The 22,594-nt window shown below is 42.9% G+C and overlaps 1 protein-coding gene across 4 annotated transcripts in view; it reads left to right on the plus strand.

Moving 5' to 3' along the window:
• Nucleotides 1-19,895: 19,895 nt before the first annotated feature.
• Nucleotides 19,896-22,594, plus strand: part of Pparg (peroxisome proliferator activated receptor gamma) — a 131,871-nt gene continuing 129,172 nt past the window's right edge. The window contains exon 1 of one of the 4 annotated variants that reach the window (XM_006978521.4): nt 19,896-20,035. The gene's annotated coding sequence lies outside the window, so the exon portion shown is untranslated. Of the gene's footprint in view, nt 20,036-20,169; nt 20,309-21,000; nt 21,206-22,594 lie in introns of those variants that run through there. The other 3 variants (XM_076567638.1, XM_006978520.4, XM_076567637.1) reach the window with 3 other exon arrangements.

Below are 22,594 nucleotides of genomic sequence, written 5' to 3' on the forward strand. Positions count from 1 at the left end.
TGTCACATCCCCGGATTCTCTGTCAGCTTCCCTTTTTCTCCCTTGCCTTTTCTCCCCCGTCAGAGATCTTCGACAACTTCGGAAGCATTTGTGAAAGTCATCATCACAGTTTGTCCCACATTAGCAACTTCTGCTAAAAAATGCTCCAGTCATAATGTGACTTTTTCTGTTTTTAACATCAAATACCTCTTTGCCCATCTGCCTGCAACTTCCGAGTTTGCCGCTTCTCCTCGGGAACTGCCTCGCACTTTCCTGTGAAAACGAGTTTTCCTTGTGTGTCGGACATAGCCCTCTGTTGGCGTCTGCAAAACTCTCTCCCTGCTTAGTTAGCAGTGTACGGAGTCTCTGAAGAACACCTCCTCAAAAACGACGGTCCTGCAGATTCTAGCCAATTTGTGCCAAGAACAAAACTTTCACTTTTCTGCGCAGAAGCAAGCGGGACGGTTGGCTCTAATTATTTTTCCTAATTTAGGTTGAGTATTTGTTCAGCAGCTGCATTTTGTTGGCGGTGCATGGGGATACAGGTGCAGTTCCTTTCTAGATTTTGCATTGTCTGGAATGTTCCACATTTTGGTCCAAAATATACTTCATGTTCTACAAATGAAAGGAAGAGCTTGGTGGTAGGTCTCGGTGACTTTGAAAAACACAAGGCTGCTGAATTCTGTAATTCTCTAGCCTGGTTCAGTGTCTGGTGCGTAACCAGCGCAATGCGCTTGCCCGGGTTTGACCTTCGCTGTTTTACAAACTCTAGAACTAAAAGTTGAATTTCTACAAAATTCAAAAACTATCAAGGAAAAAAAAATCACCAGGACTTGGTGCCTGATTGTGAAGATCTTTTTAACAACGTGGCTTGTTTGAGTTCTCAGTCTACTGAAAATCTGATACAAGTTCCACGCGCTGCTTTTGAATAGTGTTCTACACGGCCTCTGTTTCTCACAAATGGGATGCATGGATGGAGGGGGCATTTTTGTGAGCTGCTATTTCCCCCTCCCAAGTGGCCCAGGATTTGATTATGTAAAACCGAGAGGGTGGAGACACTTGAGGGATAAAAACAGACGGAGTTAGTGTGACAGCAGCGTGCAGGGGGACAGTACACGTGCCGACAGCACATCAAGTTGTGTGTGCTTTAGCAGATCTTTGAAGGGCGTCAATCTCACCCCACTTGCTCCCGTGAGTCCTCACCAGTAGTTTTAAAATTTTAATCTGAAAGGTTAGTTATTGGTGGGCAAGCATTCAGAAAAGTATTGGGGTATTGAGAAATGGTCTTTGGTGGGTTTAAATCACAAGCACTACTTCTTACTTTCCAGTACCCATTTGGCTTCAGGAAAACCATAGCAGATAAACTCCTTCCCTCAAAATGTAATCCTGAATGGAGTGACCATAGTGATCAATGCCCACGGTACCACAAGTATGCTGCCTTTCTTCAGACAGTGCACTCCAAGGCTGTCACATTTCCATGCTTCCATATCAGCCATTCCAGAAGAGCAGATCTGCTCATGTCTTCCAAGACAGCTTATTTTTGTAGCAATATTGTTCATGACCTCCATTGAAGTGGAAATTGGTGTGTATTTTTTTTTTTTTTTTTTTTTGGTTTTTCGAGACAGGGTTTCTCTGTGTAGCTTTGCGCCTTTCCTGGGTCTCACTTGGTAGTCCAGACTGGCCTCAGAACTCACAGAGATCCACCTGGCTCTGCTTCCCGAGTGCTGGGATTAAAGGCGTACGCCACCGCCACCCGGCTGGTGTGTATTTTTATATATACCATTTTTTTTTCTTTTGTATTTGATACTCGATCCCCTATCTGTATTAATGGTCTGAGTGACTTCCTTCAGTTTGGATATTTTCTTCATGCTTTTCAATCAAATTTATCAAAATGACACCACATGTTGCCCTTTGCTCTTTATTTCCCCTCCAGTGCACATTAGCTAATTTTTTAAGCTGGGAATTTTTTGCTAAGGTCTAGAAAAAGAACACAGGGACACGGCTGCAGAATACCAGGGAGTAAATGGGGAAGGTATTTTTGTAAGCGCCGTGCAGATGTGGAGGGCAGTTTCCGCATAAATATCCCTTGGTTTCTCAGGCATTTCACAGCAGAAATGAACACGCTCTCCCACAATACAAAAAAATAATGTCACAAAGGTGAATCTAAGACACACATTGACAATAAAGAGCTGAAAGAACACGGTGGGCGAAAGTCCTAACTAACTTGAAAAATATTTAACTGAACAATAATGGAGCCATGCCAGATGCTAAAAGTCACCAGAGATAATTTTAATTGTTGTAGGTATAATGGTGTTCAATGACAGCTGTTTTGGAACAAAAAGGTTACTTCCTGCAAATTTCAGTTGGTTTTCTCCTAAAATAAACTCTCATTGATTGTTAAAAATTACCAATTGTCCTTAATGGCAATGAACATTGACGTCGGCTTTAAACATGGAGTCACCTCTCTGTGTTTATGTGTAAACATTATCTGGAGGAAAAATTAAAGGCATAATGTGGCCCTGTGTTATTTCTCCCTATGGAGAGATTACAGGGCTCTTATGTAAGAGAAGTCATTGGGGAAAAAAATGGCAAAACCTCCTTGAAAGCTGTTGCAACTTCCTACGGAGCCCAGCTTCCCTGATGTTTTCCCTTTAAAAAAGTTAGAAATGACAATAAGCATTTTAAAATTATAATTGAAAAAGTATTAGTGGTAATTCAACAAGTTAGTAAATAAATATATGACTATTAGTAGTAATTTAACAAATTAGTAAGCAAATTTATGTGTTGTATGTTGGCCCATTTCTACTAAAGGAAACTGTCTTAGATGTATTTTTCTACATGTTAAAAATCCATCTTTATTTTTTTCTAAGCTAAGACTACAATTGTACGCATTGTTTTTAAATGACCAAAGAAATGCATTTACTTTTTCTTTTCCTTTGATGCAGGGCATGGTGCCCAGGGCCTTGCATTTCTGTGTATGGCAAGCACTGAGCACTGAACTGTGCATCTAGTCTGCTCTGTGTTCTTAGAATGTTAAAGATATGTCTTGATAATTACTTAATTAAAAGTAGTTTGGGGAAATGCCCACATAAAGAGGTTCCATTTTTCAAGTTTTTGGTTTGAGATAGAAAGTCTCAGATTTGCTGTGGAGCCAAGGGTTTTAGACATCTGCCGTCATGCCAGCTTTGGGCGGTGCTGAGAACAGAACTCGGCGTGTCGTGCGTGCTAGACAACTGCCTACCCCTGAGCTACACATGCGACCCTGAGAGGAATAGTTTGTTTCTCAGGTCAAGAGACACAGTCCTCCCAGGCTTTTGCTACTAATTCACTTGAATGCTTCGGTTTTGTTCTAAGTAGGAAACCCAACTCGAATTTGTTGTTTTTTAAATTAGGAAATTCAGAAAAAGATAAAGTGAGCGACCCAAGTACAGAGAGTTTGCAGAAAGCCACTGCTCAGACAGTGGGTGTGTGCACAGCCATCTTTAAGTGGGAGCTGACAAAGTTTGAGTAGAGTTCTAGAGGCAGGGTCTCACCATGTACCTCTTACTATCCTGAAGGTTAATTTGTAGACCAGGCGGGCCTCAAACTCACAGAGATCTGCCTGCTTCTGCCTCTTAAGTGCTAGAACTAAAGACTAGCTAAAGTTTTATTTTTGAAAAATATTTTACTTACCAGTTGAACAACAATCACTAACAAATTTTAAAAGAACAATCATTGTCCTTGGATACTATAAGAATTCCCATTATCCTAAAATATTTTCCTTTTTATTTCTGCCTTATGAGATATTAAATTATACATGCTCACTAAATAGAATTTCACTATTTCGTGCTGAAACATTTCTTTTAAGAACACTTGGTTTTAAGCAATATTGTTTACATAAGACCTTGTGTACATCACAACAACACATTGTTTTTAAAAGAGTAATATAAGAAAAATTTTGAATATCTTTTCAAATAAGCAATTAAACATAAAAATAGTTTGACGTAATTGCTGGCATTTGCTAATCAAGGGCTTTAGAGCACAATTATCTTTGTTTTGTTCTCTTACATAGGATAAATTCTAAGCTTTATTCTTTGCTGCTCTGGGCACAAGAAAACAATACCACATGTTCTTGCTCCTGTGTGGAAGTCAGAAACACTGGTCTCCTCAGAAGAATGTGGAGTGGTGGTCAGCACTCAGAACGAGGGGTGGGGCGGAGAGTGAGTGGATCGCAACATCACAATACACTTAAGAGGAATAATGCTAACGTTCAGGAGAGTGAGTATGGTTTATAACAATTAATTTTCATTTTATTTTATCTCATGTCTGGGATTGAACCAGAGTTCTGAGGATACTAAGCACATACTGTAGAATTTAGCCACATTGCTATACAAATTAAATATTTGTAAAGAACTCTGAGAAAGTTGAGCCCTTTCAACATACAGAAACAAGAAAATTTTAAGTAAATAGAAATATCAATTACCCTGATATGGCATATGTGTGTGTGTGTAATTTTGACACTGTGCTTCATACATATGTATAATTAATTACTTTGTGTCAATTAAAAATTTTATAAATTAATAAGACTATGGCACCAGTTACTTAGAAGTCCAAAGTGAGAGAATCTTGAGTTCTAGGCCAGCTTGGGCAAGATAGGGAGATAGCATCTCAAATATATAAATGCGAATTTTCAAAAAGTAAAACATAAACAGAGTTTACCAATAGTCTTATACATTCTGATACAAAGAAGGCATTTTTTAAAGTGAAACATTCACAGAATGATGCACTTAGAATAATTTATGCTAAACACCAATAAAGGTGTCCGTGTGATAAAGCATGTGTGAGTGTAAGTACATACTCATGCACAGACAAGAGACTTGGAAAAAAAATGTCTCATTTAGGCAATGAAGTAGATGGTGGTGGTAGGGGGAAGCGCGAACAATTTGTTCTAGGGATTTCTGTTGTCCTTTCAACAAGAACATAGCTATACAACTGAGAGTAATTATTTTGAAGTGGAAGAAATAAAGTTACCCAACACGGTTGGTGGTAGGTACCCTGAATTCTGGGTTCGCTTTGCTTTTCCGTTCTGGGAACCGAACAAGGACCTTGCGCATGCTCAATGAGCACTTACTGCCGCGATGCGTCCCTGCCCTCTGGTCGTCTCTGAAACAGTTTCATCTTCTCCAAGAAGGTCAAAATCTCCTGAAATGAGCAAAACCATCACCAAGAGGAACTGCCCAAAAGCTCTGAGTATGGATTTGCTTATATACCCTTGTGATAAAATTACAAAAACTGGAATGAATATCCCTTTTCAAGTGTAATTAGGGGATGTTGATCTAAATAACGCTTGAGCATGTTTGGCGTCATAAGGATAAACTCAGGGGTCAGGATGCCAATCACTTTCAGGAGCACAGCAGGGTCCGCAGAAAGCACCCAGGAGCTCTGGGTCATTCCCAGAGTAGCCATTGGTGGAAAGAGGAAGCAGGGAGGTGTTCTCAGCGCCCACTGCGACCTTCCCAGTCATCCTGAGTCCAGAATCGCCCTGCTATGTACGACAAGAAAGTTCTGAGATGTGAACAAGAATGAGGTCTGTTTCTCCCTAACATTAGATCCGTCAATTTCAATCCCAATGTTTGTTGCCGGTGACTTCTTATTTTGGTTCTGAGGCAGAATCTCAATGTATGCCTGGCTGGTCTTTATCCCTTGTTTTTGATGCTTGGGATTTGAACCCCCATCTTTGTACTTGCCCTACCACTGAGCTCCACCCCCTGGTCAGTCCCCCACTCTTGTACTTTCTCTCCTTTCTCCTTAGCGCATGACATATACAGGTCTTCCTATTAAAGACAAGAATAAAAAGGTACCTGTTGGGAATTAATGCCCCCTTTGTAATCTGCCCCCCTTATTCCACTGACAGGACTCAGAGCAGTTCCTATTCTGTATCCGTACTTCTCAAGACTGTGGTGGACCAGCAAAGGCCAAGAGCTGCACTCAAAAATTGGAAATTAGATGAAGTCACAGAGATCCTCCTGTATCCACCTCTTGAGCATTGGGATTAAAGGCTTGTGTCACTATTCTAAAATACAACAATAATTAACCTATTAAAAAGCAAAAAGAGCCAGGCGGTGGTGGCGCACGCCTTTAATCCCAGCACTCGGGAGGCAGAGGCAGGCGGGTATCTGTGAGTTCAAGGCCAGTGTGGTCTACAAAGTGAGTTCCAGGAAAAGGCGCAAAACTACACAGAGAAACCCTGTCTCAAAAAAACAAACAAACAAAAAAAAACAAAAAAACAAAAACAAACAAACAAAAAAACAGCAAAAAGAAGACAAACCAACCCAAAACAATAACAACAAAAACATACAAAGAAAGCTAGGTAGAGCCCATCTCTAAATGGTGGTTGAGGCTGTAATCCCACCACTTGTGATGCCGAAGTAGGGTAATTGCTAAGAGTCTGAAACCAGCCCAAGCTACAAAGTGAAACCCTATCTCAAAAAAAAAAAAAAAAAAAAATGCAACAGTGTAGTGGCACACTCCATTACCCTAGCACGTAGGAGGCAGAAGCAGGTGGATCTCCGTGAGTTCAAAGCCAGCCTGTGGTCTGCAGAGTGAGTCCCAGGACAGTCAGAGCTGAAAAGTGAGACTCTCTTGGAAACAAAAACAAACAAAAAACAAACAAAAACCACCAGGGGGTCGGGGGCTCAACCTTAAACTTTTTCTAACTAGTTCTCCATCTGTAGTCGAGGTCTTTCTGTGCCTCAGTTTCTTCCTCTGTAATTTAAGGCTAAGATTTTAATTTAATAATAAGATTTAAGATTTCAATGCTAATAACGACTGAAGTTTGAAAGCGATCCTCAAATGGCACATCTGGCAGTGGGTCACAGCAGATGTTCAGTAGACTGCCCTGACAGTTTCCATCTTGCTTCTCACTAAAGCCCCCAGGCCTGCCCTGTTAACCTCTGTGTCATGTGACAGTATTGTTCACAAGCGTTCTCTCTTATGTCTCTACCTCTCCCTTCCCCTCCCCTCCCTCCTCTCCCCACCCCCCACTTCCTCTGGAGACAGATCTCCTTAAATCACCCAAGCTAGCACTGAACCTGAGAACCTCCTCCTGTGATCTCACGAATGAGATTACAGGCCTTCACCACAAGTGCCTGGACCACGCCCTTTTTTCTTTCTATTTCTTCTTTCTCAAACTTGCCGTCCTCTTTCACGGGACTCTTTGAAAGAAGGAATTCTGTCTTTCCTGCCTACAGAATACAGGGCAGAGCGACATACCCTGTAGGGTTAGAAAGCCAGCCCTGGCCCAGCCCACCATTTAGCTCAATTAACCACACGGGTGTCTTAGTCATGCTCCTATGAGCCTAGAATTTAGCTAGATGATGGTGAGATGGCTCAATAACATTCCAAAGAATTTACCAAATCGTCAATCTGTTCTGAGGTCATTAAGAGTTAACTATATACTAGAGTCCCAGGGAATCTTGCCAAGTCAATAAATTACTTGCTGTTTACTGAATACCAACTGTTTCCTCCACACACCGAATATGTTTTCGGTTTCCACAGCTTGCCTTTCTTACTGAGAGCTATTGGGATTACACTTTTTTTTTTTCCATGAGAAGGGAAAGATTCTTTCTTTGAGATGGCATCTTAAGTGGTGGCCCTCAGATGGTGGGGAAGGCAATTCTCAGCCTTGACTGGGGCCCAGACTCTGCAGTTCACACAATAAAGCACAACGATGAATATCCAGCCTGTGCCTTGAACTCTAGGATGTTTTTGGCTTTTCCATCGAAGAGATGATTGTCCAGTTTTCTTGTGCATAAGAAGCACTGAGTCGTGGAAGGAGGGATAGCACCTGGACTGGAAAGGAAGATTTGACTTTACCTTCCCATTCAGGAAGGCTGGAAGAGTTAATACTCCATGCAGTTGTTAGAAGACCTGAGTTCAGTTCCCACACTGGGTGGCTCATAACCGCCTGTAACTCTTGCTCCAGGCAGGTCTGACACCTCAGCCTCTGCTGACTTCTGCACAACCCACACACATACACCTTATTTTTAAAAAGGAAAAATAAATCTTAAAAATACTTCCAGTTCTTAAAAAATTACTATGTTTTCTTTGTTTGTTGTGTGTGTATGTGTGCGCTCATGTGTGCCACAGCCCAGGTGTAGAGGTCAGAGGACACACACTTGAGGTAGTTCTCTTCCTCCCAGCAGGTGAGTCCTTGGGTTCGAACTTGGGTCATCAGACTTGGTAGCAAGTGTCTTTACCTGTCGAGCCATATAGCAGCCCCCTCCCAATATTTCAATAAGAAAAAACATTTATGAATATTTGTGTAATCAAATTCAAACCTCACAGAATCACCTCAGATGCTTAGCTGTAGGGTTCCTGAACTTAACCAGGTGCCTCTAATGAGCCCCTGAATTCCAGGTCCCATCTCTCAAGATTAGAAACAAACGAAAACAGCCATATTTTCAAAACACTGATGCTTGATTGTTAAGTTTTTTAGGCTCTTAAATGTCAGTGGTTCTGGAGTCATACTTCACAAGCAAATGGGCAAAGCAAGAAGAATTACTGAAGAAAAGTATCAGTTCAAAACACTACAGTTCACACTAAGCCAAACAGTTGATGACATGCCAGAATTCTCAGATTTATTTCAGTGGTCCAAACTACATCATTTTTCTTTCCTTCAGAAAATTTCTATTCTCCAATGTTAGGTGAGTTAAGGACCTGTTAAGTTCAGTGGTTACTAGCAATTGTAATCTTTAGGCACCACAAATAAACAACATTGGTCTCTATCTGTTCATATTTATTCACCTACAAATATTACTGAGTTCCAGGCCCACAAGCACTTGATAAAAAAAAATATGAGGATTTGAGGCTCTTCCTGTTTGGAAGAGAGTATAACTTTGAACATAATAGTAATTTAATAAATGTGTGCTGAGTCACTGATTAGATTTAGTGTAGAAAACACAATTATTTGAGCTCTTTTGAAATCAACAGAGGAATGTTTTCAGAATAGTCTCCCAGAGTAGTGACTTCAGAAATCCGCTGGGTCTTTGCGTGCCTCAGTTCAAACCCTGGATCTTTCTTAGAGGGGCCACAATGTGAGTTCCTGAATGTCTGAGTGGAAAAAAAAAGTCTGAGCAAGTTTGAGCAAAAGAGAACATCAGTGTGAAGGAGCTGAACACACAAGCCAGAAGCCAGCACTTTAGACAGCTGGGCAGTGACCTTTGATCCCAGTACTGGGGAGGCAATGGCAGGCAGATCTCTGTGAACTTAAGGCCTGGTCTATAGAGACTCTGTCTCAAAAGAAAAAAAAAACTAGTCAGATAATTTTCAACGAAATTTGCTAAAAGAAGACCAAGGGGCCAAGGGTGCTCCACTCAGAAGAATGATTTAGAGTGTAAATCATGCTATCATAGTCATCTGAAGCACCTGATTTCAGATTCTAGATGGAAGGCTTGAGTAAAGGCACGGACTTACGTACCCTCCCTGCCCTGAATGCTCTTGAAAAGATCAAGGCTGCTGATGGACATTTTTCTGTGAACTCCAGAGAGGCAGGCCCCTCTTTCAGGAGGATGAAGCAGGGTCTCAGATTTCAGCCCCTTGCGTACCTGGTTGGTTACCTTCCTACAAAATCCCAGTCTACCTAATACAGGCTGGTGGAACCGGGCAGGCAAGCGGACAAGGCTAGAGTACAAATAAGCAAGCTCTACCTGGTAAGGGGAGGGCACAGAGACACACTGTTTCTCAACTTCACTGTTTAAATAGATTTTTATTGAGATACAATTCATGTCTAATAAAATCATCCTTTGGTTAATTAGTGAATATATTTATTGTATCTTACTATGTAGCCATGGCTAGCCTTGATTTCACAGTCCTACTGTCTTAGGCTCCCTAGGGCTGAGATCCACCGTGCCCAGGGTAAATGCTTGATTTAAGTAGTTTTCATATAAGTTGTTGCTGTCTCATTCTAGAGCAGTGGTTCTCAACCTTCCTAATGTTGAGATCCTTTGATACAGTTCTTCATGATGTGGTGACCCCCAACCATAAAATTATTTTCATTGCTACGTCATAACTATAATTTTGCTACAGTCATGAATTGTAATATAAGTATCTGTGTTTTCTGATTGTCTTAAGCAACCCCTGTGAAAGAGTTATTCAACCACCAAGGGTCGTGTCCCACAGGTTGAGAACCACTGTTCAGGAGTATTCTATCACCCTCAAAGACACTCTGTACCTGTTATCTGCCACCCAGTTTCCTCCCATTATCCCCAGGAGCCACTCATCTACTTCCGCCTCTGTGAATTTGCCTGTCGTGGTCACTGCACTGTAAAAGGAATCTTCTGCTCTCGGCTTTTGTGTCTGGCTTCTTACACTAAGCATGTTTGGGGGAGCATCCATATTGTAGGTTCATTCCATGGTGGGTGGGTGGGTGGGAACCTGGGACCCTGAGCATGCCAGGCTAGTGCTTTACCACCACAATCCCCTCCCCCCTTTTCCAACTGAATAATGACCTGTCATAAGTTAGTTGTGTTTGTTTATCTGCCCACCTGCTGATAGACACCTGTGGTCATTATCCATAACCAACGCTCTGTGATGCTTATAATGCTGGTGTGAGCACTCACAGACAAGCTGTCTGACCATCATTGAGAAGTTTCTGTGACCTCTGGCATCCAAAGGCACCTGTACACACGTGGTGCATATAAACTCATGAATGCACACACATACACATAAAATACACAAATAGATTTTTATAAAAGACAAATAAGTATATTTATTTACGTGCATTAGGAGACTATAAAAGCAATTTTACTAAGAGAATTTTATAAGATTTTATAAGACACTAATGCCAGAAAAATATTTTGGAAAGAGAAAAATATATCTATGCAAGAAAAGACATTGCCAAAATGTTTTGTCAATAAACAAAGTATCACCCGCCCCAGTACATCCTTCCACCTCCCTCCTCTCCCCCACTTCATAGTACTCTACAAATTTGTTTAAATATATAAATGTGATGCATGGCCAAACTACTAGGCCCCCGAACATCAAAAACTCCAGCAAAAATGCAAAACAGAGCTCTGCTCTGTGCCAAATCATCACACTCCAGAAACGAATTCCAAATTTCACATCCTAAATGTATGAAAAATGCTGCTCTGGGGATGAGTGCCAGGACTGGCACCCTGAAGACTGGAAGGGAAGTCACCCCAATGGCTGCTGTAGCAGCAAGAAGTGTGGAAGCCACTTCTGGTGTGAGAAGCAGGCACCCAAGTGTAGGGGGAGGGGAACCTCTCCTGGAAAGGGGAGGGCAGAATTCTGAAGCCATGACCTGAGAAAGCCCAGGTCTGGATCCGTGCAGAATTGAGGTCAGGCTTCCCTCAAGAGCAAAGTAAGCAGATGGGTCTAAATGTTCTTAAGAAAAAATATCTCTAAAAACAGAGGTTCATGGCTACCTAAGTAAGGCCCGGATCAGTGGCTGAGCCTGGGAATATGCATACACAAACGCTATCAGTTTAATAAATAGGAAGGATGAGCATATGACTTTTAAAGATGTTTTTTAATTGTTTGAAAATTTTAATCATTTGTACAATGTATTTTGACCTAGTGCCCTCACACTATTTCCTCCCAACTTCATGTCTTTTTATTATCATTGTTGTTGTCATCATTATCATCATCATCATCATCATCCTTTGAGGATTTGAGACAGAGTTTCTCTATGTAGCCTGGACTGCCCTTGAACTCAGAGAGATCCTCCTGCCTCTGCCTCCTAAATTCTGAGATTAGCCTCTCCCTTTTTTAAATTGCTGGCGATAACCCCCTAAGTCTAATTAATGCTGCCCATATGTGCACAGGTCGGGGCGGGGGCAGGAGGCATCCTCTGGGGCTTGGGCAACCTACCAGTGGCTGTGTGCCTAGAGGAGAGTGATTCTCCCCCAGCAGCCCGCAGCTGCCAATAGCTCCTCTGCTAGGGGCAGGGCCTCAAAGCATGAAACTTCTACAAATGATTGAATTGATGACTTTACTACTATGTTAATAAAATAGGGAGATGGGGCTCAGTTGGTACAGGGCACCAAGCCGTGGGCTCCAACTGCATACCAGGCTCAGATTTTTGTGTTAAATATTCAGAATCTGTTATAGATTACCTCCCCCACCCTTACTTGGCTGGAGTCGTACTGGGTACAGTAGGTCTGGGTATAAAAAGATGAATAAAGTTTGATTTCTGCTCCCTAGATGCCTGCATTTCAGTAAGGAAGAGAGACCTTTCCAGCACAACCTATACCAAAATAAAATGCATCAGAGCAGAGTACTTCTCTCCAGGTAGGAACATGTTCACATCCTTCAGACTCTGGAAGGCACAGCACACATACATCAGTCTTCGAGGTAGTGAGCACAATTTGCAACATGGCAATAGTAGACATTATCCCTGAACTATTTTACTAGACAAAATGAGAAACCTAGTTCTTCCAGAAAAAAAGCATGCTTCCCAATATTTTCCTTTCTTTTCTTTTCCCTCCCTCTCTTTGTTCCTCCCTCCCTCCCTCCTTTCCTTCCATTCTTTCTTTTTAGTAGACAGAGATGTCTTCAAACTCAGAGAGATCCATTTGCCTCTGCCTCCTGTGTGCTGGGTATAAAAGTGTGTGCTACCCACCCTGCATTTCCCAACCTTTAAAACAAAGAGCAAAATTTTAAGTTAGATTGGAAGTCTTACAATGAAATTTTTCATCTGGCATTTGTTTTAGAATTATGTTTGAAGAAGGATGAGCATGAGAGTTTTGATAAAGCAAGATTGACTTGGGTTCATTAATATTCTATGTTTATGCATGCCTTGTATTTTTTGTAAAGATTTATTTATTCATATTTTTGTGTATGGGTGTGTGTGCATGCATTCTTGTAAGAGAGTTTTATGTGCACTATGTGTATGTAGTGCCCAAGGAGACCAGAAAAGGGCATTGGATTCCCTGAAACTGAAGCTACAGACAGTTGGAAGCTGCCTAATATGGGTGCTCAAACCCTGGTCCTCTGCAAAATCCTTAAGCACTCCTCACTGCTAAGCTATCTCTCTAGCCCAGCCAGTATTTTCTATTTTACATATAATAAATAATTATAGTGTATTATAAATAAATTATCTATCTTTTAGGAATATACATTAGAAAAATATACATATCTATATATTTCATTTTATAGTATAAGGTCAAGGATTTAAACTCTGTCTCTCTCTTTCTCTTTCTTTCATACACACACACACACACACACACTCATACTAGAAAACTATTCCCATAAGGAAACCTTGTATTTGTAGCTTTTTCAAGGTTTATTTATCGGATGGGATTTGTTTTGCTTTTGACATACCGGAAAGAAAGAGATACAGAAGTGGAATGCCCATGTAGAGTCTACACTGTAGATGCAAAGCTAGAGGGGAAACAGACATGTGAAAATCATTACATGGTGCTCTGACATTCATGAGTAACTATCAGAAAAAGATTCGCAATGCTTTTGCATGCTTGATGAGTAACAGTTTCTGAGCTCCTGCTGGGAGCCTGGACGTGGCATATTTTCATGTCATCTCACTGATGGAATTTTGAGAATATATTATAATTCCATTGTATAAGTGAGAAGACTAAACTTCAAGAAGGCGAATCGGGGTCACGATGAGCAAAAATAAAGGTCAGACACCGGGAACAAAATTCTCGTGCTGACTTCAACAATATACAGGGAGTCGGGGTGGCGGGTCTTGTGTGTCTGTTTTAAGATCAGGTCTCGCTGTGTAGCACACCTGACACAGAACTCATATTCTTCCTGTCTCAGCCTTCCGAGTGCAGGAAGTGCAGACGTGAGCTGATGAGCAGCAGGCAGCGAAGCCCCGGGGGCAGGAGAACACAGGGACAGGGACATGACAGGACAGAAGGGGAGATGGCCAGCTGTTCCCAAAACCAAGATTTCTCTGCTCAAACTTGACTACTTCTCCTTGCCCCACAGTCCTGAGAAACAATCTGATGAACCACTGGGGTCTGTCTATAGGGGAAAGTAGAGGAAATAAGCAGGCTGGGCAACCGGCTCTCTTTTTTAATCTCCTGAAAACCAAAAGTATTATCAATCTGTTACCAGGTTTTCAAACCATTAGAACCTTAAAATCTAGTCTAACTCAAAACTGTTCAAATTATCAAATGGAATTTTCTTAAAATTAAATTTCTTTAATGTTATCATCGGCGTTTAGAAATCATGAAAAACGAAAAGTAATGTTTTAAAAAGTGAATGAGTAAAAGGGAAAAAAAGGCATTACTTCATTCTGTAGAAAGAGTATTTTTGAAGAAGTGGTCTAAATATTGTATTTCTTTCAGCTTTCACCTAAAAGCTCTAAGTTGAGATATTAAGAAAAAATAGTGATAACTATATTCTCCATGGCTTTTGTTTGTTAGTTTTTCGATGTGGATGGTCAGTGTATTCCAGGCTAGCCCGTAACTGCTAGGCAAGTGCCCTACCGCTAAATAACTAAATAAACCAGCTGAACTTAAGGATTCTTTAATTAAAATGTTCCAGTTTTTTTTTAAAAAAAAAACAATTTATGTATAAGTAACCACTCAAAACAAAAATACAATGCCGATCTAAGCAGAGGTGTCAAAAGATCAGCACTCTGAATTCAGAAGGAAGGTTCCAAGTTTGGCTTTGGGACATAAGAACTTTTAACAGAACTCATTTGATGAAGGAGAAAAGGGGCCCTGATAAAATTCAAAGTAAAATTGGGAAGCTGCAGATAAAATTTCATAGATGAATTTAAAAAACAAAAAACAAAAAGCTCACATGTGGGAACGTGTTGAGAATTACTCAAATGGCAGACATATTTGTGGAAGTGTGTGTGGGCGTGTGTGTGCGTGTGTATGTGTGTGTGTGTGTGTGTGTGTGTGTGTGTGTGTGTGTGTAACTTGTTAGTCATGTTAAACTGGTTTTGATTAATTTTGAATGAAGATCTTCTAAGTCTCCCTGAAATTTATAGTGCCTGGAGATTGATCACGGTTGTCTGGGATACAGAGGAGGGACAAATGTCAGGGTTGTGCCCAGCAGCTGTAAAGAGCAGAGCAATCCTCTCTGGAAAGATGTGCCCCGCCCCTAGCCCCCATCTCCTCCAAGCAGTGAAATATCATCACTAATGCCAAAGCCATTTTACAGTACCCTTGGAAAATAGAGAAAAATAATTTCGTTATTTTAAATACTCCCCTGTAAAAAGTAATGTAACACTATTTTTAAATTCTTGGGGACTGTCCAGTTTAAATATAGTTGAAGTAAATGAAAATCAAGTCAGTTAAAGTCATCTCTCACTCCTGACTGGACTCCCTTCCCAATAATAAACACAGTATGCAAGTGTTGGCCTGGGGACAAGGTGCCACTCTAGACAAAAGTTAATGTTATAAATGTCAAATGAAACAAACAAACAAACAAACAAACAAACAAACAAAAACCTGGGCATCTTTTTGTATGCTATGGAGGGTCAACACCAATATTTGGAGGAAATTCTCGTGGTTGGGGAAGTTGAATTAGGCACAAGCTCTTGTCTCTAGAAACTCCATATGGACCAGTCTCTCAGTGTGGTGACCACATGCTGCTCACCATTTTATCCCCTGCACTTAGCAGAGGGCCTGGCACAAAATAAACACTCAATAAATGTTTGTGGGATGGAAGAATCCTGCAAGTATAGTTTATACAGTGTCTTCCCACCTTTTAAAAATGTCATCTGTGGTTAAGAAATCCATGTTAAGCCGGGCGGTGGTGGCGCACGCCTTTAATCCCAGCACTCGGGAGGCAGAGGCAGGCGGATCTCTGTGAGTTCGAGGCCAGCCTGGGCTACCAAGTGAGTTCCAGGAAAGGCGCAAAGCTACACAGAGAAACCCTGTCTCGAAAAACCAAAAAAAAAAAAAAAAAAAAAAAGAAATCCATGTTATACCAACTCCTGGTACACATAAACACACGCATATGAGAACTCCAAAGCCACACTTTCTTTCACATGAGATCCACATTCTGATAGTCTGTGTTTTCTAGTCTGTTCTTTTTATTTGATTTGAAAAGTATGGGCTTTAAACCACTGAATTGATTTTATAACCCACTAATGGCAAGGCCACAGGTTTGAAAGTTTAGACTATCTTTTTTCTATTGTTTTCTCACATGTATTTGTAGGTTTCTAGCCATAGACACTTCAGAAATAACAGATGTTTTGATCCAGGAGACAAATTGTTTAGAAGTAGTTCAGATCAACTCTAAACCTTTGTGCTGTTTATGAATTCTCTGTGGTGGAATTTCCACTTCACGGCTGTTGGTGAATTATGGGAATTTCCCCCATTAAAAGCTGATTGTCCCTAACCTCATACTATATACATTTATCTAAGAATGGATTACAGACTCATATTGAAGAGCCAAACGAGTAAAATTATCAGAATTAAACCAAATAATACTGATAGTATTGAACTTATCTTTCAATACTATAAAATACTATAGTATTTATATATCAAAAATAAAACAAAATTAAAGCTAAAATAGATCAAAGATTTTTTTTTAAATGTGCTTTTAACAATGTCATTGAGAAAGTAAAAGTACAAGCTGGGCATGGTGGTGCACAGTAGTGATCTCAGGAGGTTGAGGCAGGAGGATCTCCAATTGGAGACTAGCTTGGGCTACATAGCAAGTTCTTGGCTTAAAAACAAACAAACAAACAAACAAATACCAACAAGACAGCTTATAGATAGGAGAAGATATTTCCAAATTGTATATCTGAAAAGGGATTTGTATACATAGTATGCAAATAACTGTTCCATATAAAACTTAAAAAAAAACAAAGTGATTTTAAAATGAGCAAAATATTTGAATAGCCTTTTCTTTAAGAAGATACACAAATAGCCAGTGACTACATGAAAAGATGTTCAATGTGATCAGTCATTAGGGAAATGCAAATCAAAACAGTAAGATGCCATTCATGCCTATTAGATCAGCTAAAATATTTAATAAGCGCTAACAAGGATGTGGAGAAATCAGGCCCCTCATACATTCCTGGTGGAAAAAAATGAAATGCCATTTCTCTTTCCTACAGGCAATGTCTAAATTCCTTTAAAACACATTGTTACCATATAGATGAAATGAAATGAAAACACACGCAAACAGCATTGTCCATCACTGCGTATAGCAGCGGGGTTCACAATGCCCCAAAGTCGGAGCAGGGCTGGAGTTGTGGCTCAGTTAGGAAAGAGTTTGCTTTGAAAGTTTGCTCCCCAGAGCCTACAAAAGAAGCTGGGGGGGGGATAGTATTGTAACTCTGTCTTGGGAAGACAGAGATGGGGGCGGGGCTCCAGAGGCTTGCTCCCGCATAGTCTAAACAAGGAGCTCCAGGTTCACTGAGAGGCCCCATCTCAAAAAACAAGATGAAGGACTCAAAAGATGGCTCAACCATTAAAAAAGAACATTTGCTGCCTTTGCAGAGAACCCAGGCTCAGTTCCTAGTGTCTGTTTGATAGCTCACAGTTGCCCATAACGCCAGCTCCAGAGAATCAGGTGCCCTCTTCTGACATTTGCAGATTCATGCACACGTGTGGTGCACATACATACACATACATACATAAAATAAACACATTTTAAAAGTGAGGTGGAGAGCAATTAAGGAAGACATCTGATGTCAACCTCTGGTCTCCACTTACACGTGCACACACAAACACGTGCACACACACAAAAAGTAGAAGCAGCCTAAAGCAACAAATGGATGATTAAACATTTGCTATGTCATCCAATAGGATATTATTTCATAATAAAAGAAATCTATGAAATACTGTCAGGCATGCCTCTAATTCTAGCCTGCTGGAGGCTGGAGGCAGGAGGATTACAAATTCAAGGCTAGCCTGGGTGGCATAAAGAGACACTGTCTCAAATAAACAAAGGATGGAAATAATACAAGCTGCAGCCCAGGTAGGCCTTGACAACACTGTGCTAAGTGAAAGAAACCAACCACACAGGACTTCGTAGTGTATGATTCCGTTCATGCGAGATGGCTAGGACAGGAAAACCGATCCAGGCAGAAAGCAGAGGGACAGTGAACCTAGGGCTGATGAGAAGGACTGTTCACGAGGAGGAAGTGTCTCCATAGGGGGGTAAAGACGTTCTAAAATTAGGTTGTGGTGACCATGACACAACTTTGTAAATAGGCCAAGACGCAGTGGATTTTGAATGTATGGTATTTTCATTTTAGATTACGTAAATTACATCTCAATAAAGGTATTAAAATATATACCATAAAAATGTATATTAAAAGATACAAGCAGCGCTACAAGCCTCGGGAGAAGAGCAGTGAGTTCAAGGCCAGTCAGGGCTACATAGCAAGACCTTCTCAAAAAGTTTAATCAACTCAAAACCAAAACCAAGCAAAAACAAATAGATTGGAACTCCTGGCTGAGCAAGAAGTTGGCCGCATACTTACTGCGTATATACTGCATTTGTACATACTTTCCTCTGGGTGTGGGGTGCTGAGCCAAGTCAACAGGGCCACTTAATGTCAGGCAGAGAACTGGGGTCTTTCCATGGTTAGTAAATGGTCTTTAGAGTCCCTGTGAACCTGACCTGTGTCTTGTTATTTTAGGGTTCGAGGGTGGAAGGACATGAATCTGTTGATTCCCGCTCTGAACTTTCTCCATAGTGTTGTTCTCACAAACACGTGCTGGAAAGCGCCGGTGAGAACCTTTTGTACCAGAGAATAAAGAATTCCATACCCCACAACAAATAAAGATGCTAAGAGTGGAGGAATCTCCTGAGCAAGAAGCACAATTATAAACTCCCAGAAGTCAGTGCCTTCCACAGGAGAGCCAGATAGACAATAAGATTTCCAATCAATAAGATTGGAAAAGGATAAGAGAAAGGCCTCTGGTGTCCCAGACATCACACCTTTGGGACAGATCATGACAGACAGAGCTGAGAGAAAAGGAGCTGTCCATCACATGCACTTCAGGTTCCTGGGACAACAAGCCCCAATATTCTCTCTAACTTAAAAACAAGAGATTCTCAAGTCCTCCCTGTGAGTGAGGTCCCCTGTGCAAGAAATACTGCTAAAGAATTTAAGAAACCCAGTGAACAAGTTTAAAAAACAGAGGGCTGGAGAGATGGCTCAGTGGTTAGGAACAGTTAGTGTTTGTCCAGAGGACCTGTGTTGGGTCCCTGGCACCAACCACCTGTAGCTCCAGCTCCTGAGGAGCCAACGCCTCTCCATTCACGTGTAAGCACGTGTGCGCTCACACACACACACACACACACACACACACACACACACACACATTTTTAAAGGAAATTGAATGATTAACATTAAAGTTGTCGCTTTATGAAGATGTCGGTCTTCATAGCGTTCTGCGATCAAAAGAAAAAAACCTAAGAGATCCTAAAATGCACTTAATTCGTATATCTATACATTTTTAAATGTTGCTGAAAAGAACAGCTAGAGAAAACCAAACTTCCGCGCGACGGTCAGGACATCGGCGGGGCCCTGGGCATCGGGCTGAGGGACACGGGACCTTCCTGGGTCGCCTCCCAGCGGCTGGGAGCAGCAAGGCGGCCAGGTAGCCGGCGCGGGCTGCGGGCCTCGGGGACGCCGGCCTCCGGTCGGTCGGTCGGTCGGTCGGTCGTGGGCGCGGGGCCTCCGGCCTCTCCCTGGGCGCCGCCCCCGGCCCGGCCCGGCCCGGCTCGATCGATCGCTCGCTCGCTCGGCTCGGCTCGTCCGCGGCCAGGCGGGGCTCGCCGCACTCGGAGCGGCAGCTGCCTGGGGCGCTCGGGTCGGGTCGCCCGGCCGCGGGGACGCACAGCGCCCGCCAAGTCGCCGCCTCGGGTCAGAGTCGCCCCGGGCCACGCGGCCGGCCAGAGGGAGGCGGAAGGAGAGGACCCGAGGCGCCGCGCTGGGGTCCTCGGGTCGTGCGCGGCCTGAGGGGACCGAGTGTGACGACAAGGTGACCGGGGCTGAGGAGAAGTCGCACTCTGACAGGACCCGGTGTGACGGACAGCCGGCGTCTCGGCTGAGGGGTCGCCGCGGACCGAGAAGTCACACTCTGACAGGACTGTGTGACAGACAGACCAGGTGAGGGGGGTGGGGGGGCTCGGCCTGAGGGGACGGGATCTGACGGACAAGGTGACCACCGGGTCTCAGCCGAGGGGACACAAGCTGAGCAGTCACACTCTGACGGGACCGTGTGACTGACAGCCTAACCCGGTTTCAACCAGAAGGGACGCGGGCTGGGAAGGGACACTCTGACAGGACCGTGGGAGTGACAGACAAAGTGACAGGGTCTTGACGGAGGGGACCCGGCTGAGGAGAAGTCACGCTCCGACAGGACCAAATGTGTCACCCAAGGTGACGGAGTCTGGGTCTGGGGGGGGGGGGGAGGACACGGGCTGAGGAGAAGCCACGCTCGGAGACGAGCGAGCGAGCGAGCGTGCGAGCGAGTGTGACAGCAGGGCGGGCGGGATCGGGGACCGAAACGGCGTGAGGGGGTCTCGTCTGAGGGTTGAGCGTGACTGACAGGGTGACTGTCGTCGGGCCGAGGGGGCCCGGGCCGGCCGGGCTCGGAGGGTCACAGCCGAGCTACCTCAGGCTCCCTGTGAGGGCGCGCAGACGTGCGCGAGCTCGGGGCCGGGTGGCCGTCCCCGCCAGCCCCTGACAGGAAAGCCAGGCGGAGGGGGGGGGACCGCGTGGTGCCGACTTTGGTGACAGTTTTCGGGGGGGGGGGGAGAGAGAGAGAGAGAGAGAGAGAGAGAGAGAGAGAGAGAGAGAGAGAGAGAGAGAGAGAGAGAGCGCCCGAGGCGCCTGAGGGGGAGGGGTGTGCGGGTGATCACCCTGGCGACTTGGCCCGCGGCCCCCGCCCGGAGCTGGCCCAGGTGTGGAGACTGTCACCGAGGCCCCTCCCCGCCAGGGCCCCCTTCCAGTCTACCTAGGGGGCGAGCACGGGGACAGGCTCGGCGCAGCCCTGGTGTGTGTGTGGGGGGAGGTGGGTGTGTAGCTCGGGTGCTTTATGGCTTGGGATTGGGGAGGAGCCTGAGGTGAGGAGGCAGGCACTGGGAGTAGCCAGGGCTGCTTTTATATAAGGGACGCGGGAGGTCAAGAAGGGGCCTGGACCTCTGCTGGGGATCAGAAGGCAGCGGCGGCTCTAAATTCTTCTTCCCTCCCATTGCCCAGGTGAGTGGCCCCACCGTCGACATCGCGCTTTGTTGGAGCGTGGTGTGAGTGTGAGGTGGCCCAACCGCCCCCCAGGTTCGTACGGATCAGGATGGGTTTGCGGTGTTCTTGTTACAGTAAGGATCTACTTCCCTTCCGAAGCTAACGGTAGGAAGGTAGTGTCAGGAGGAAAGAGAAGAGTTAAGTCTTCTGTCAGGATGAAGCTGAAGTTTTTCTTCTTTGCAGGATGAAGGACAAAAATGTAAAATTAAATGATCACTTGGAAGAAACAAACCAACAATCCAGATGAACCAAGTTGTAGGATAGCTAACACTTGGAAAGCCTCTTGATTTTTGAAGTTCATTATTGTAATGTCAACTATTGTCATGCACGAAGCAAATTGTTAACAGGAGTTATTAAATGAATAACTTAGTCTTGGACTTGGGCAGGTCTTCCACGGATATCAGGTGCTCTGTGGGAGTCTTCCTGTCCACAGCTAAGCGATCAATTGCTGGCTGAAAACACAGCTCCAGGTGCTACATGATTTAGTAAACCTGGCTAGGGTAGGACCTGGCGTTCTCTAGGGCTTCTCAAAGATGTCTCTCTGGAAAGTTTGATAGAAACACTCACAGATGCTAAGAGCATTTGAAGTGATGTTCCAGAAGATTCAGCTTCAACTTTTAAATAAGTTCTCTGCTGTCTATCTTCAACCAGATTTGCTCCAAAGTTAAGTACATGTCTGTAATATTTTAATATATGAAGATTTGAAATCAGTCATACATTAGCTGGAGTGAAGCATATCATGAGGCCATCCCTTTTTGTCTTACTGTGGGGTTTGTATAAATTTGCTCCTGGTTTTGTGCCACTTCATATTTAAGTTGCTGAGAATTATATCTTCACTGAGAAGATCTAAGAAGAAACTGGTGCTCATCTCAATCTTTTGCAGCTCACTAGAAGGAAAAAAATTGACAGTTTTATTTTTAAGAAAAAAATTCCTTTTCATGTGTAAAAGTTTCGTACTCTGATAACTGCTGTGGAGCAAGGGCAGCAATGGAGGCTAAAGTTCTCCAGAACTCCAGGCCGAAGAGTTTCTAGATACCGTTTCCTCATTCTTTCCTATTTAAAAGAATATAAGTTCTTTAAAACATAGAACTAAAATACCCAGAGACTTCACATCTTTTACTGAGTTTAAGACTGCTTTGACATTTTTTTTGTGATAACTATTTCTAATAATTAAATATAATATTTCCTTTAGAGGGACTGGTTTTCTCAACATTCATGCCACTACATTTTTCAGAATCACTTTTATTTTTAAAAAATCCAAATTACATTAAAAAATCACATCATTAATTTCAAAATTGCGTTGACATTTAAAATTCATATATGAAGAAAAGTATGACTTTAAAATTTTGATGTAGAAATGGATCACTGAGTACGTTACTAATTGTTTTCTGTTAGTGCATTTTATATATTTCAACAAAAAAA

The sequence above is a fragment of the Peromyscus maniculatus genome, chromosome 3 (assembly GCF_049852395.1).
Source record: "Peromyscus maniculatus bairdii isolate BWxNUB_F1_BW_parent chromosome 3, HU_Pman_BW_mat_3.1, whole genome shotgun sequence".
Taxonomy (NCBI): domain Eukaryota; kingdom Metazoa; phylum Chordata; class Mammalia; order Rodentia; family Cricetidae; genus Peromyscus; species Peromyscus maniculatus.